Raw genomic sequence first — 13665 nt, forward strand, 5'->3', positions numbered from 1 at the left:
TCAATTCTGCTCTATCTTCATGAAATATCAAATAAAGGCTCTTGTGATACTGCATGGTTTGTACTGTTTTCCATGTGCTCCCAGATCTTTCAAGCAAGAAGCATGGTCAAGAAAGTTCTGTTTGAAAAGAAACAACATTTACTGTCATTGTTATAGAATTTGGGAGAAAAAACAAGAAGAAATCTGCACTGTTGACGCACTGGACAGAATGAATGAATCATAAAATATAACCTTTATTAAGTATGTATTAAAATTGGATAAATATTAATATTATTATCCCAAACTGCAGTGAAACATAAAAGTTAAAATCACAGAACTAACATACATGTGCATAAGAAGAATAAAGAGATGTGAAAAAAAGGTTTAAAAAGCGTGTCCGTGTGTGATTATTTTTGAAGGCACAACCCTGGCGGGGTTGTTTATATAGATATATATGTTGCTAATAATCACTTTCTAGCGTAATGTTATTAAATAGCTGTTAGTATCTATGTCGTCAGGTACCACTGGGTCGTATCCTATATACTCCTGTGGGAAACTTGACTGCATAATTTGTGTTTCCCCTGGTCGGCTCTCGTATAATTCAGATCTCTTTGTCTCAGGTCTCTCTCCAGCCTAGTTTGCTGTCTGTTTCCACTTCTCTTTTCTTGAGCCGCTGCCTTCTATGCCCTTGTGCACTCTCCAGACTTCTCCTGTCTGCTTACTTTGTGCCTTCCAACGCACAATGCAAACTACAGGTAGTGCTGCAGGGCCCACACCCTTTTACTTGCCTTACAGAGCAGCTCTGGAGCTGTTACAGTGCCCAGCTGCAGCAAGAAATCAGCTTGAATGCTTCAGGGGCTGGGGCATAGCCAACATGAGCCCCACACCGACGGAGGGTGGAGGTGTTTAATGCAAACTAGGGGTCAGCCAAGCGCCGCAAAAGGCCGCCATGCCCTGCATGCCCCTTTTCTCTTTTCATATGCAGACGAGGGTTGAAGCCAACTTTGACCCACTGCTTGGATGACATCACCATATGCAAATCCATCTGCGGCAGGCCTTCCCCCAGGAATGCTTGCACTAGTTGTTGCATTTGGTTTGTTGTTTGGGGGTGCTTCAGTATTAGGCAGCCTTCTGCCCTCCCATGTTCATCTGAAAATATGTGTTCTCCCTGCAGTTGTTGTCCCCAGATGAGAGTTCCCTTGTGCTGCCTCAGTTGAATCTCCTTTACTTGACAGAGATGTGCCTGAGCAGCGGCCCTCCCCAGCCCTATCCCAAATCATACTTATTTTGCATAGGAGATACCATGGTCATGAAGATTGTTCTCCCAGGGTTAGGTTCATTCATTGCGTTCTGGGTATGCTGACCTCTGTGATTTCCCCAAATGTGGGAAACTCAACTGCATTATTTGTGGTAGTGGGGGACTGTGTTTGTGCTTTCCTCTGGTCAGCTCTGGTAAAAGTCAGATTTCTTTGTCTCAGATCTTCCTCTAGCCTTGTTCTTCTTTCAAGAGTTCCCTTGTGCTGCCTCAGTTGGATCTCCTTCACTTGACAGGGGGGTGCCCGAGCAGCGACCCTCCCCAGCTCTAGCCCAACTCCTACTTACCTGCCAGGTGAGATACTATGATCATGAAGTTGCTTCTCCCAGGGCAAGGCTCACCCATTGCACTCTGGGTGTGCTGCCCCTGCGATTTCCCCAAATATGGGAAACTTGATTGCATAATTTGTGTTTCCCCTAGTCGGCTCTCATATAATTCAGATCTCTTTGTCTCAGGTCTCTCTCCAGCCTAGTTTGCTGTCTGTTTCCACTTCTTTTTTCTTGAGCCCCTCCCTTCTATACCCTTGTGCACTATCCTGACTTCTCCTCCTGTCTGCTTACTTTGTGCCTTCCGATGCACAATGCAAACTACAGGTAGTGCTGCAGGGCCCACACCCTTTTACTTGCCTTACAGAGCAGCTCTGGAGCTGTTACAGTGCCAAGCTGCTGCAAGAAATCAGCTTGAATGCTTCAGGGGCTGGGGCATGGCCAACATGAGCCCCACACCGAAGTAGGGTGGGGGTGTTTAATGCGAACTAAGGGTCATCCAAGCGCCGCAAAAGGCCGCCATGCCCTGCATACCCCTTTTCTCTTTTCATATGCAGATGAGGGTTCCAGCCAACTTTGGCCCACTGCTTGGATGACATCACTGTATGCAAATCCGTCTTCTGCAGACCTTCCCCCAGGAATGCTTGTACTAGTTGTTGCATTTGGTTTGTTGTTTGGGGGTGCTTCAGTATTAGGCAGCCTTCTGCCCTCCCATGTTCATCTGAAAATATGTGTTCTCCCGGCAGTTGTTGTCCCCAGATGAGAGTTCCCTTGTGCTGCCTCAGTTGAATCTCCTTTACTTGACAGAGATGTGCCTGAGCAGCGGCCCTCCCCAGCCCTATCCCAAATCATACTTATTTTGCATAGGAGATACCATGGTCATAAAGATTGTTCTCCCAGGGTGAGGTTCATTCATTGCATTCTGGGTATGCTGACCCCTGTGATTTCCCCAAATGTGGGAAACTCAACTGCATTATTTGTGGTAGTGGGGGACTGTGTTTGTGTTTTCCTCTGGTCAGCTCTGGTAAAAGTCAGATTTCTTTGTCTCAGATCTTCCTCTAGCCTTGTTCTTCTTTCGAGAGTTCCATTGTGCTGCCTCAGTTTGATCTCCTTCACTTGACAGGGGGGTACCCGAGCAGCGACCCTCCCCAGCTCTAGCCCAACTCCTACATAACTGCCAGGTGAGATACTATGATCATGAAGGTGCTTCTCCCAGGGCAAGGCTCACCCATTGCACTCTGGGTGTGCTGCTCCTGCGATTTCCCCAAATGTGGGAAACTTGACTGCATAATTTGCGTTTCCCCTGGTCGGCTCTCGTATAATTCAGATCTCTTTGTCTCAGGTCTCTCTCCAGCCTAGTTTGCTGTCTGTTTCCACTTCTCTTTTCTTGAGCCGCTGCCTTCTATGCCCTTGTGCACTCTCCTGACTTCTCCTGTCTGCTTACTTTGTGCCTTCCAACGCACAATGCAAACTACAGGTAGTGCTGCAGGGCCCACACCCTTTTACTTGCCTTTCAGAGCAGCTCTGGAGCTGTTACAGTGCCCAGCTGCTGCAAGAAATCAGCTTGAATGCTTCAGGGGCTGGGGCATAGCCAACATGAGCCCCACACCGACGGAGGGTGGAGGTGTTTAATGCGAACTAAGGGTCATCCAAGCGCCGCAAAAGGCCGCCATGCCCTGCATACCCCTTTTCTCTTTTCATATGCAGATGAGGGTTCCAGCCAACTTTGGCCCACTGCTTGGATGACATCACCGTATGCAAATACGTCTTCTGCAGACCTTCCCCCAGGAATGCTTGTACTAGTTGTTGCATTTGGTTTGTTGTTTGGGGTGCTTCAGTATTAGGCAGCCTTCTGCTCTCCCATGTTCATCTGAAAATATGTGTTCTCCCTGCAGTTGTTGTTCCCAGATGAGAGTTCTCTTGTGCTGCCTCAGTTGAATCTCCTTTACTTGACAGAGATGTGCCTGAGCAGCGGCCATCCCCAGCCCTATCCCAAATCATACTTATTTTGCATAGGAGATACCATGGTCATGAAGATTGTTCTTCCAGGGTGAGGTTCATTCATTGCATTCTGGGTATGCTGACCCCTGTGATTTCCCCAAATGTGGGAAACTCGACTGCATTATTTGTGGTAGTGGGGGACTGTGTTTGTGCTTTCCTCTGGTCAGCTCTGGTAAAAGTCAGATTTCTTTGTCTCAGATCTTCCTCTAGCCTTGTTCTTTTTTTGAGAGTTTCCTTGTGCTGCCTCAGTTGGATTTCCTTCACTTGACAGGGGGGTGCCCGAGCAGCGACCCTCCCCAGCTCTAGCCCAACTCCTACTTACCTGCCAGGTGAGATACTATGATCAGGAAGGTGCTTCTCCCAGGGCAAGGCTCACCCATTGCACTCTGGGTGTGCTGCTCCTACGATTTCCCCAAATGTGGGACACTTGACTACATAATTTGTGTTTCCTCTGGTCGGCTACTCGTATAATTCAGATCTCTTTGTCTCAGGTCTCTCTCCAGCCTAGTTTGCTGTCTGTTTCCACTTCTCTTTTCTTGAGCCCCTGCCCTTGCCCTTGTGCACTCTCCTGACTTCTCCTGTCTGCTTACTTTGTGCCTTCCAACGCACAATGCAAACTACAGGTAGTGCTGCAGGGCCAACACCCTTTTACTTGCCTTACAGAGCAGCTCTGGAGCTGTTACAGTGCCCAGCTGCTGCAAGAAATCAGCTTGAATGCTTCAGGGGCTGGGGCATAGCCAACATGAGCCCCACACCGACGGAGGGTGGAGGTGTTTAATGCGAACTAAGGGTCATCCAAGCGCCGCAAAAGGCCGCCATGCCCTGCATACCCCTTTTCTCTTTTCATATGCAGATGAGGGTTCCAGCCAACTTTGGCCCACTGCTTGGAGTTCCCTTGTGTTGCCTCAGTTGAATCTCCTTTACTTGACAGAGATGTGCCTGAGCAGCGGCCCTCCCCAGCCCTATCCCAAATCATACTTATTTTGCATAGGAGATACCATGGTCATGAAGATTGTTCTCCCAGGGTGAGGTTCATTCATTGCACTCTGGGTATGCTGACCCCTGTGATTTCCCCAAATGTGGGAAACTCGACTGCATTATTTGTGGTAGTGGGGGACTGCGTTTGTGCTTTCCTCTGGTCAGCTCTGGTAAAAGTCAGATTTCTTTGTCTCAGATCTTCCTCTAGCCTTGTTCTTCTTTCGAGAGTTCCCTTGTGCTGCCTCAGTTGGATCTCCTTCACTTGACAGGGGGTGCCCGAGCAGCAATCCTCCACAGCTCTAGCCCAACTCCTACTTACCTGCCAGGTGAGATACTATGATGTTCACTGTTAGGGCAATCAGGATGTGGAATTCCCTGCCAGGGAAGGTGGTAATGGCGGACTCTGTAATTGGATTTAAAAAAGGAATGGATACATTTCTGAATGAAAAAGCTATCCAAGGTTATAATACTTAAAATATCAACATGGTTAATCCGGGGGTAACATGAGTTATAGTAGCTAACTAGTCATAAAACATTATTCAGCAAGTATGTAGAATCATCACAACTTAAAACAGGTTGAACACGATGGGCAATTTGCCTCTATTCAACCTCAAAAACTATGTTACTATATGTTACTATATTACTATGTTACTGTAGTATACAGAACACCACAATGTAATGAGCAGTGATAGTGAGCACTGATGAGGATACTAGAACTGACACTGAGCAGCAAGATGCAGCACTGGACTATTAGTAATGTACTGTAGTATGCTGAGCACCACAATGCAGCACAAGACAATGAGCAGTGATACTGAGCACTGATGAGGATACTACTGAGAACTGACACTGAGCAGGAGAGACACACTACTAGTATTACTGAGCAGCAATAAGTAACCACTGATACTGAGCACTGATATTGAGATTTCCACTGAGAGAACATAGCCACGTCCTCTCCGCTCTCTCTTCAATGCACGAGTAAAAATGGCGGCAACGCGCAGCTCTTTATATGGAATCCGAATCTCGAGAGAATCCGACAGCGGGATGATGACATTTTCCCTTGTTCAGGTTTTCCGAGTCAGGCGGGAACAACCGAGCCTGCCTCGGACCAGTGTAAACCACGTGGAGTTCGTCGGGAATTCGGTTCTCGGAGAACCGAACCCGCTCCTCTCTACCTTATACCCATCAATTTTTTTATTTTCAATCTAAGCCCCTGCAGTTTTCTGTAAGCATCTGCTTCGCTATGATGATCAACAAGTCACAAGGGCAAACACTCAGGGCTTGAGGCGTAGATCTTAGGACCAGCTGCTACAAGCATGGCAGAGGTGTCACTATCACTGGTGACACCCAGAGAGGTGGCGAAGGAGATTGTAATGCAGTGCGCGCAGATAAGCAGCGCAATGGTAAAAAGGAGGCATGGTTTCATAGGTAGGGGCGTGGCCTGGTGGCCTGAATCTACATTTTGTTGCTCCGGGTGTCCCGGGGGTTGGGGGCTGCACCCGGGGACTAGTGTGTGTGCGGTGCTGGCTCCTGCACAGTGACAGGGCATGGCCACCCAGCATGACGCCTCCATTCTTGACCATGCTGTAATTGCAGTCGCACTGCAGTTCAGCGTGATCATAAAAAATGGTGTAGCCTCCTGCTGGTGCAGACTGTATGTGCGCGCAGGAAGCCGCCACCATTTTTGTGATCACAGCGGCTGAATGTGATGTCATACAGCCGCTGTGACCACGCCCCCTGTGTCTCCTCCGTTGCAGACCCCATTTTGAAGCCTTGCCCCCGCACCGCTCCATCCCTGACTTGGAAATGGAGTGTTGCTGACCCCCCTCTCCCCCCCCCCCGCCCCGATTGACAGGCAGAGGCGATCGCATTCTCTGCGGGGTGCCGCAGAAAATGCAGGCACATGCGTATGCTGTTAGCAATTTTTGCAGTTGGATCGCTTATTGTGATTGCATTCCAACCTGAATCAGGCCCTATTACCTATCACAATGCGCTGCGGGCAGTACAAAATTGGGTTAATATAGGAGTAAAACTCCCAGACCTGTGCTCCTTAACTGTACCTGGTGGCTAGTGGAGCGGCTGCCCAGTAATCAGTGTCCACGCCAGTGCGCACACGGTCCACCCCCTACGGCCACGCTCCCCTTCATCAGCGGCCTCGTGATCCGGAAGGGCGGTGTGTGTGTGACTGACCTTAGGAAGAAACTGGAGCCTCCGCTGCAGTGACCCAGCAACCAGGGCACGGGAGTATACAGCGCCGCTGGGAGTGATGAAGCTGCAGTAAAGATGTCTATTAGACCTAGCCTGCTGCAGCCCTTGTAGATTCTCATAAAACAAGTTCTTCTTTTCTTGTCAAAATTAATAGCTAAGAATAGGCTGCCTGAGGCAGGCCCCTGTTAAGTGGCCTGCTACTGAAGGCACCAACTACAAACTGAGCTCCCTGTTCATGGAAGCGGGGTTATAGAGGAGGATGCGCTGAGCATCTTGGGAACAGTCAAAAGCTTTGAGCCGGTTGGTGCCTCAGATCAAGATCCTACTCTACACCCCAATGTGAATCCTTGTGGAGTCCAGTGTACCCCACAGAAGAAATTAATGTGTCACACCCATTGGCAGCAACCTTAGAATAGCTGCTGACGGGCACAATTGAGAAAGGAAGGGGGGGGTGGACATTTGAATCCAGCACATAGATGCAATTCAAATATGTAATTTGTACCTTCCTATTTTAAAATATAATGGATGAACCTCACCCTGTGAGAACAATCTTCATGATCAAGAGATCTCATATGCAAAATAAGTATGAGTTGGGATAGGGCTGGGGAGGGTGGCTGCTCGGGCAGCCCCTCCCCCGTCAAGTTAAGGAGATTCAACTGAGGACGCACAAGGGAACTCTCGTCTGGGGACAACAACTGCAGGGAGACCACATCTGTTCAGATGAACATGGGAGGGTGGAAGGCTGCCTAATATTGAAGCACCATCAAATATCAAACCATATGCAACAACTAGTACAAGCATTCCTGGGGGAAGGTCTGCAGAAGACGGATTTGCATACGGTGATGTCATCCAAGATGTGGGCCAAAGTTGGCTGGAACCCTCATCTGCATATGAAAAGAGAAAAGGGGCATGCAGGGCATGGCGGCCTTTTGCGGTGCTTGGATGACCCCTAGTTCGCATTAAACACCCCCACCCTCCTTTGGTGTGGGGCTCATGTTGGCCATGCCCCATCCCCTGAAGCATTCAAGCTGATTTCTTGCAGCAGCTGGGCACTGTAACAGCTCCAGAGCTGTTCTGTAAGGCAAGTAAAAGGGTGTGGGCCCTGCAGCACCACCTGTAGTTCGCATTGTGCGTTGGAAGGCACAAAGTAAGCAGACGGGAGGAGAAGTCAGGATAGTGCGCAAGGGCATCCTTTTCTCTTAGTCCGTAGAGGATGCTGGGGTCACATTAAGAACCATGGGGTATAGACGGGATCCGCAAGAGACATGGGCACTTTAAGACTTTCAAAGGGTGTGAACTGGCTCCTCCCTCTATGCCCCTCCTCCAGACTCCAGTTATAGGAACTGTGCCCAGGGAGACGGACATTTCGAGGAAAGGATTTATTGTTAAACTAAGGTGAGCATCTTACCAGCTCACACCTTAAGCATGCCGCAGAACGTGGCATTCAACAGAACACAAGCCAACGGCATGAACAATTGCAGCAAAAAGCTGACCAGAACCATAACATAACATGTGTATAACCACAAGTAATAACTGCAGACACAGTATGGACTGGGACGGGTGCCCAGCATCCTCTACGGACTAAGAGAAAAGGATTTACCGGTAGGTATTAAAATCCTATTTTCTCATACGACCTAGAGGATGCTGGGGTCACATTAAGAACCATGGGGTTATACCAAAGCTCTTGAACGGGTGGGAGAGTGCGTACGACTCTGCAGCACCGAATGACCCAACTTGAGGTTATCATCAGCCAAGGTATCAAACTTGTAAAACTTAGCAAAAGTGTTTACTAAATAGCTGCTCGGCAAAGTTGCAATGCCGAGACTCCCCGACCAGCTGCCCAGGATGAACCCACCTTTCTAGTAGAATGGGTCTTCACCTAATTCAGTAACGGCAATCCTGCCATGGAATGAGCATGCTGAATCTTACCACAGATCCAGCGCATAATGGTCTACATGGAAGCAGGACACCCAATCCTGTTGGGAGCATACAGGACAAACAGAGCCTCTGTTTTCCTAATCTGAACCGTTCTGGTGACATAAATTTTCAAAGTTCTGACCACAGCCAGAGACTTTGACTCAACGAAGGTGTCAGTGGCCAAAGGCACCATGTGGAAAGATGAACCACCTTCGGCAGAAATTGTTGACGTGTCCTCAATTCTGCTCTATCTTCATGAAAGATCAAATAAAGGCTCTTGTGATACTGCATGGTTTGTACTGTTTTCCATGTGCTCCCAGATCTTTCAAGCAAGTAGCATGGTCAAGAAAGTTCTGTTTGAAAAGAAACAACATTTACTGTCATTGTTATAGAATTTGGGAGAAAAAACAAGAAGAAATCTGCACTGTTGACGCACTGGACAGAATGAATGAATCATAAAATATAACCTTTATTAAGTATGTATTAAAATTGGATAAATATTAATATTATTATCCCAAACTGCAGTGAAACATAAAGGTTAAAATCACAGAACTAACATACATGTGCATAAGAAGAATAAAGAGATGTGAAAAAAAGGTTTAAAAAGCGTGTCCGTGTGTGATTATTTTTGAAGGCACAACCCTGGCGGGGTTGTTTATATAGATATATATGTTGCTAATAATCACTTTCTAGCGTAATGTTATTAAATAGCTGTTAGTATCTATGTCGTCAGGTACCACTGGGTCGTATCCTATATACTCCCTTCACTCAATAGGGGTTACCTCCCGGGAAGCCATCCCCATTGGCGAATTTGTGGGGGTGATTGAGTATAACCGGTAAGCTAACCTCCAATTTGTGGGGTGCTTAGGTAGATGGGGATCACTTATTTCTCTGTGTCCCCTAAGACTATATTCCTAAATTCAATACCACAGGGGGATAGCTTTCTATATCGGATAAGGAATCACTTGATAGGGAAATCTCTATGCATCATGGAAAGATCATATTTATTAATATCCAAACTAAAAAAATGATGAATAGCTTTAATTTAGCTGTTTAGATATAGTTAATTGGCGAGATATACCAACAGGTGCGGTTGCCTTAAGGAATATGGCAATTCCAATATAAATAGCAGCCCTCCTTCATATAATCAGCCAGATCTTATTAAATCTGGTCCAGATATAGCCGTTCAGATATACTTAATTGACAACATATATCAATCGGTGGGGTTGCCTTAAGGAATATAGCAATTCCAATTCTCATATAAATAGCAACCTTCCTTCATATATTCAGCCAGATCTTATTTAATCTGATCTAGGCGTAGGCAATAATGCTTTCCTTAGAGGTATAGCCACCTCAATTCTTATTAGGAAGCAAAGTGTCTGTCATAATGGTTTATCCAATTCATCTAAGAAATAATATATTCCATGTGTCAGAGATTCATTACTCTCTATTTACACTGTTAAAGAGTTAATTCTTATTATGTTACAGTGTAATGAAATTATCATATAGGGAGATGTGGCAATTCCATGTGCTATATATATAATAACCCTTAGTGGTCCAGATTCCACAATGAGGAATTTTCTTATAAACCGCTGAAACACACAGCTGTTTGACTGACTTCCAAATATATCTATCTCACTTTGTAACAGTCTTATGATAGAGAAACTGTTACATATTCGGTCACTTAGTTATCTAAAGGTAAACAGACTCAGTGTGAGGGTAATATAATATATCAAATGCGCTGTCAATAATCGTGGTAACTGGTGTAATAATGTGGTATATTGAGTATGCTAGTAAGGCATATAACTGCTCTCCAGCCTTTAAGTGTTACCAATCAATTTGTTACACTGTAAAGGATTTATGGTGTCCTGTTAGGACATGCAGCTGCTAGGCTGACTCAAAGATTTATCCATTTGTAACAATTATGTAACAGTTATATACATGTTACTGGTATTACATAGAAATAGTATGACACAGGCCAGCAGTCCCATGTGTCTAGATTCCACAATAGGAGATTTTCTTTGTCTTATAAACTGCTGGAACACACAGCTGCTAGACTGACTTCAAATATATATATTACTTTGTAACAGTCTTATAGTAAAGAGACTGTTACACACTGTCATTTAGTTATCTCAAGGTTAGCAGATTCTGTGTGAGGATAGTGTTCTGTTAGAACATGCAGCTGCTAGGCTGACTCATAGAAAATGTATCCATTTGTAACAAATGACACATACAGCATTAAATTAATATCTATAGCAGCCCATGTGACATCTCTACTCTTATCATAATTGTCTGGTTATTGCCAATCTGGACAGCAGGAGTGATATATATTCACTAGTCCCAATATCCCATCATATAAATATACCCACACTGATATACTTTCTTATCAAGAGTTATTAGTAGCTATCTGTATGCACTTTAGACATTGTATCTGCTAAGTGACATCATATCTAGTGTATTCCTTTCTTATAGCTCAGCTTCTATTCCCTATTAGTGGAGACTAACAGCTAACATCATAATCATATATTTTTGTTTTATAACATTTCACATGAGTCAAATACACGCGGACACGCCGTGCCCTACACGTGTGTTTCACTGCATCTATGGCAACTTACATTAAAGCTAACAAGAAAGCACACTCGTTCTGTCTTTAAACTGATAAAAGAAACCCCAATAATATGGGGCATGCAAAAATTGAGATAAAACTCAGTTTTGCTCCTCTCCACGGAAATCTTTAATAAAAGGCGAAATATTTGTTAGTTCTGAAGAGAAACCAGAGCATGACCAAGATTCCACCTGTCGCCTGAGTGCCATGCCAGCAGTTCTCATTGAGCTCAAAGTGAGCACCCAATTTGAAAGAAAGATAGCAGATTTCTCACCAGGCTTCCCCTAGCTATAAACATGGTTTGTACTCTTTTCCATGTGTTCCCAGATCTTTCAAGCAATTAGTATAGTCAAGAAAGTTCTGTTTGAAAAGAAACAAACATTTACTGTCATTTCTATGCAAATGAGCTTACATTAAAGCACACTCGTTCTATCTTTAAACAGATAAAATAAAACCCCAATAAGATGGGGAATGCAAAATTTGAGATAAAACTCAGTTTTGCTCCTCTCCACGGAAATCTTTAGTAAAAGGCGAAAGATTTGTTCGTTCTGAAGAGAAACCAGAGCATGACCAAGATTCCACCTGTCGCCTGAGTGCCATGCCAGCAGTCCTCATTCAGCTCAAAGTGAGCACCCAATTTGAAAGAAAGAAAGCAGATTTCTCACCAGGCTTCCCCTTGCTATAAGCATGGTTTGCACTCTTTTCCATGTGCTCCCAGATCTTTCAAGCAAGTAGCATGGTCAAGAAAGTTCTGTTTGAAAAGAAACAGACATTTATTGTCATTGTTATACAAATAAACTTACATTAAAGCCAACAAGAAAGCACACTCATTCTGTCCTTAAACTGATAAAAGAAACCCCAATAATATGGGGCATGCAAAAATTGAGATAAAACTCAGTTTTGCTCCTCTCCACGGAAATCTTTAATAAATGGCGAAAGATTTGTTCATTCTGAAGAGAAACCAGAGCATGACCAAGATTCCACCTGTCGCCTGAGTGCCATGCCAGCAGTCCTCATTCAGATCAAAGTGAGCGCCCAATTTGAAAGAAAGCAGATTTCTCACCTGGCTTCTCCTTGCTATAAGCATGGTTTGTACTGTATTCCATGTGCTCCCAGATCTTTCAAGCAAGTAGCATGGTCAAGAAAGTTCTGTTTGAAAAGAAACAAACATTTACTGTAATTTCTATGCAAATGAGCTTTCATTAAAGCACACTCATTCTATCTTTAAACCGATAAAAGAAAATCCAAAAAGATGGGGCATGCAAAAATTGAGGTAAAACTCAGTTTTGCTCCTCTCCACGGAAATCTTTAGTAAAAGGCGAAAGATTTGTTCGTTCTGAAGAGAAACCAGAGCATGACCAAGATTTTCATCTGAAAATATGTGTTCTCCCTGCAGTTGTTGTCCCCAGATGAGAGTTCCCTTGTGCTGCCTCAGTTGAATCTCCTTTACTTGACAGAGATGTGCCTGAGCAGCGGCCCTCCCCAGCCCTATCCCAAATCATACTTATTTTGCATAGGAGATACCATGGTCATGAAGATTGTTCTCCCAGGGTGAGGTTCATTCATTGCATTCTGGGTATGCTGACCCCTGTGATTTCCCCAATGTGGGAAACTCGACTGCATTATTTGTGGTAGTGGGGGACTGTGTTTGTGCTTTCCTCTGGTCAGCTCTGGTAAAAGTCAGATTTCTTTGTCTCAGATCTTCCTCTAGCCTTGTTCTTCTTTCGAGAGTTCCCTTGTGCTGCCTCAGTTGGATCTCCTTCACTTGACAGGGGGTGCCCGAGCAGCAATCCTCCACAGCTCTAGCCCAACTCCTACTTACCTGCCAGGTGAGATACTATGATCTTCACTGTTAGGGCAATCAGGATGTGGAATTCCCTGCCAGGGAAGGTGGTAATGGCGGACTCTGTAATTGGATTTAAAAAAGGAATGGATACATTTCTGAATGAAAAAGCTATCTAAGGTTATAATACTTAAAATATCAACATGGTTAATCCGGGGGTAACATGAGTTATAGTAGCTAACTAGTCATAAAACATTATTCAGCAAGTATGTAGAATCATCACAACTTAAAACAGGTTGAACACGATGGGCAATTTGCCTCTATTCAACCTCAAAAACTATGCTACTATATGTTACTATATTACTATGTTACTGTAGTATACAGAAAACCAAAATGCAATGAACAGTGATAGTGAGCACTGATGAGGATACTAGAACTGACACTGAGCAGCAAGATGCAGCACTGGACTATTAGTAATGTACTGTAGTATGCTGAGCACCACAATGCAGCACAAGACAATGAGCAGTGATACTGAGCACTGATGAGGATACTACTGAGAACTGACACTGAGCAGGAGAGACACACTACTAGTATTACTGAGCAGCAATAAGTAACC

The 13665-nt window shown here is 45.0% G+C and overlaps 11 non-coding genes and 1 pseudogene across 11 annotated transcripts; 8 read left to right on the forward strand and 4 right to left on the reverse strand.

Annotated features, from left to right (window-relative positions):
• The first annotated feature begins 1257 nt into the window (after positions 1 to 1257).
• LOC134992227 (U1 spliceosomal RNA) lies at positions 1258 to 1421 on the forward strand. The gene has a single exon (XR_010196412.1). It is a non-coding gene; the product is annotated as a U1 spliceosomal RNA (small nuclear RNA).
• A 152-nt stretch (positions 1422 to 1573) lies between these two features.
• LOC134991906 (U1 spliceosomal RNA) lies at positions 1574 to 1708 on the forward strand (annotated as a pseudogene).
• Positions 1709 to 2410: 702 nt separating this feature from the next.
• Positions 2411 to 2574, forward strand: LOC134992126 (U1 spliceosomal RNA). The gene has a single exon (XR_010196317.1). It is a non-coding gene; the product is annotated as a U1 spliceosomal RNA (small nuclear RNA).
• Positions 2575 to 2726: 152 nt separating this feature from the next.
• On the forward strand, positions 2727 to 2889 carry LOC134991919 (U1 spliceosomal RNA). Its single transcript, XR_010196137.1, has one exon. It is a non-coding gene; the product is annotated as a U1 spliceosomal RNA (small nuclear RNA).
• A 670-nt stretch (positions 2890 to 3559) lies between these two features.
• On the forward strand, positions 3560 to 3723 carry LOC134992137 (U1 spliceosomal RNA). The gene has a single exon (XR_010196326.1). It is a non-coding gene; the product is annotated as a U1 spliceosomal RNA (small nuclear RNA).
• Positions 3724 to 3875: 152 nt separating this feature from the next.
• Positions 3876 to 4039, forward strand: LOC134992569 (U1 spliceosomal RNA). Its single transcript, XR_010196713.1, has one exon. It is a non-coding gene; the product is annotated as a U1 spliceosomal RNA (small nuclear RNA).
• A 496-nt stretch (positions 4040 to 4535) lies between these two features.
• On the forward strand, positions 4536 to 4699 carry LOC134992185 (U1 spliceosomal RNA). Its single transcript, XR_010196372.1, has one exon. It is a non-coding gene; the product is annotated as a U1 spliceosomal RNA (small nuclear RNA).
• Positions 4700 to 11327: 6628 nt separating this feature from the next.
• On the reverse strand, positions 11328 to 11443 carry LOC134992052 (U5 spliceosomal RNA). The gene has a single exon (XR_010196246.1). It is a non-coding gene; the product is annotated as a U5 spliceosomal RNA (small nuclear RNA).
• A 275-nt stretch (positions 11444 to 11718) lies between these two features.
• LOC134992006 (U5 spliceosomal RNA) lies at positions 11719 to 11834 on the reverse strand. The gene has a single exon (XR_010196203.1). It is a non-coding gene; the product is annotated as a U5 spliceosomal RNA (small nuclear RNA).
• A 286-nt stretch (positions 11835 to 12120) lies between these two features.
• LOC134992044 (U5 spliceosomal RNA) lies at positions 12121 to 12236 on the reverse strand. The gene has a single exon (XR_010196238.1). It is a non-coding gene; the product is annotated as a U5 spliceosomal RNA (small nuclear RNA).
• A 270-nt stretch (positions 12237 to 12506) lies between these two features.
• LOC134992030 (U5 spliceosomal RNA) lies at positions 12507 to 12622 on the reverse strand. Its single transcript, XR_010196225.1, has one exon. It is a non-coding gene; the product is annotated as a U5 spliceosomal RNA (small nuclear RNA).
• Positions 12623 to 12766: 144 nt separating this feature from the next.
• LOC134992026 (U1 spliceosomal RNA) lies at positions 12767 to 12929 on the forward strand. Its single transcript, XR_010196221.1, has one exon. It is a non-coding gene; the product is annotated as a U1 spliceosomal RNA (small nuclear RNA).
• Positions 12930 to 13665: the final 736 nt, after the last annotated feature.

The sequence above is a fragment of the Pseudophryne corroboree genome, unplaced genomic scaffold (genome assembly GCF_028390025.1).
Source record: "Pseudophryne corroboree isolate aPseCor3 unplaced genomic scaffold, aPseCor3.hap2 scaffold_121, whole genome shotgun sequence".
Lineage (NCBI taxonomy): Eukaryota > Metazoa > Chordata > Amphibia > Anura > Myobatrachidae > Pseudophryne > Pseudophryne corroboree.